The following is a 2,500-nucleotide window of genomic DNA, read 5'->3' as shown; positions in this document are numbered from 1 at the left end:
GTGGTTTCAAGCTGGGTGGGTTGTTGTGGGGGGGAGGGGGGAGTCTTCTGTCTGATAGCAAATATTGATAGTTTCATTATTATTGTTAGTTTTCATATTTCTAGCATTTTAGTATTTATATATTTTTTTGCATTTTCTTGATAATTTTTTGTTACTGTTATTATTATTATCATTATCACTATCATTATCATTATTATCATCATTATTATCATTATCATTATTATTATCATTATCATTATCATTATTACTATTATTATTATTATTATTTTTACTATTATTATTATTGTTATTATCATTAATATTATCATTATTATTATTATTATCATTATGGTTGTCGTTGTTGTTGTTGTTATTGCTGCTGTTGTTGTTATTGTTGTTGTTGTTGTTGTTATTATTATTATTATTATTATTATTATTATTATTATTATTATTATCATTTTGTAATTATTGTTACTATTATTATTATTATTATGAATATTATCGTTATCAATATCATTATTATTACAAATACATTATCTTTATTATTAATATCCTAACTATTATTATTGCTGTTGCTGTTATTATTATCATTTTTCTTACTATTATTATCATTATCATTTTTCTTACTATTATTATCATTTTCATTTTTATTACTATTATTATCATTATCATTGTCACTGTTATTATTTTTATATATATTATGATGATAATGATGATGATGATTTTCATTGCTATTACTATTATGGTTATGATCATAATCGTAAGTATGATTATAATAGTTATTATAATTATTATAATTATTATCATTTTCATCAGTATCTTTTTATCATCATCATTTTTATTCTTAATATCATCATTTTCATTACTATTATCATTATCATTATTGTGATATGATCTAGTAGTAGTATTAGTAGTATTAGTTGTAGTTTTGTAGTGTTTGCATTAGTAAAAACACTCATGTGCCCATGCTAATTGACATAAATGTAAAAAGCTCACTGCCATCACCCAGAATAAAAGTATAGTGGAAGAAGGGCTACAGTGCCAAAAGAATCGTGCAAAAGAGCGTCAACACATTCTATGCGTATGTTTGCGAGTGAAGTGTAATTCCACAAATGAGGCGAAGGGAGGTAAGCGTATCTAGGTGTTTCATCGATACCAAGGCTATAACAAGACACACATCAAATGCTGCAACAAAGTCATCTTTAGAATGGAATAGTTTTGTTGCAGACTATGGTAAAGTTTCATATCCTCTTAGATTACTTCATTCTCAGGTTTATTGTGGAAATATATATATACTTTTTTAATCTTCTTTTCTCTTTTGAGAGCAAATGTCCAGTTATACATGTTCGGATGAATATTTTACATGCAATCATGAAAATAAAAGCACCATACGATTATTATTAATTTCATTTCACTCTTTGACTTATGTATGCAAAATATCTATGGTTTTAAAGAAAAATATTACATTTTGTAGCTAAAATATATCAACACATGTTTTTTCTCTCAAAAAACAAATGAAACTGAGTTTTTTTCAAATGGATGAATATATATATATATATATATATATATATTTATTAAAGAACCTCTTAATAAAAAATAATAATCTTGATAAATATGTTGAAACCATTCATATCCGAATTTAAAATTAACTTAATGTAGTACTACTTCATCTTCTTTAATCTTACTGTTCTCCTGTAGGCTGGGGTTTCTGTTACAACACAGAAGGTCTGGTCTCAGACCGCGGACGCCAAGGTGAGTAGCTTCATCTGTACTATTGGATATATGGTTGTTTCCCTCGTGAATTCAGAAAAAAATACTTGATTTGTTAATTTTGAGCCTTTCTCTATTGCTGTTTTCTTCTTTTTTTGTCCTTAAAAGCACGGGAATTTACCAAAAGTTATCATAATTTATTTATTTCTTACTTAAAATACAATCATAAAACACAGAACCTAAAACGAAACACGAACACAAGAAAACCCTAAAACACATGACGCAGTTAAAACAAACACGAAGCATATATAAAGAAAAAGGTAGAACCACTTTTCTCATGTATTCTTAGCTTAAATCACGTAACTCTGCATCACCGAGCCTATCAGTTTGCACCACAACCACAGAGCGCAGCATCCCGATGGCTCTGAGACTCTGGATCACTGATTTTTTTTATTTATTTTTTATGTTTTTGTTGTCACCTGCGAAAATGCGTTTCGGTTCTCTTTAGAATATATACAAAATAAAAAAACCCGGAATCGTAAAGCGAGACGAACCCTCCTGCAAAAGCGCAGATTGTAAAAAGGTTTAGAAAATATTCAGTGTAAATCATTTATTTCAAAGCGTTCCTGTCACAAATATTTAAAGTTTCTCCGTTCAAAATTCTTTGATTTAATTTTTTCGATGTCTTTCTGATCTCCCCCGGTTTGATTCCAAAAACCACCATGTAACAATGCTTATCATGGCGAGTATGAAAGCAAAGCAAAAATCACATACAAAATGGCAACGAAGCCGCGTAGGTGAGACACTTCCC

Source organism: Penaeus chinensis, chromosome 19 (genome assembly GCF_019202785.1).
Source record: "Penaeus chinensis breed Huanghai No. 1 chromosome 19, ASM1920278v2, whole genome shotgun sequence".
In the NCBI taxonomy this organism is placed as follows: domain Eukaryota; kingdom Metazoa; phylum Arthropoda; class Malacostraca; order Decapoda; family Penaeidae; genus Penaeus; species Penaeus chinensis.
The sequence above is the reverse complement of the archived record's forward strand: the minus strand, read 5'-3'. Positions refer to the sequence as shown.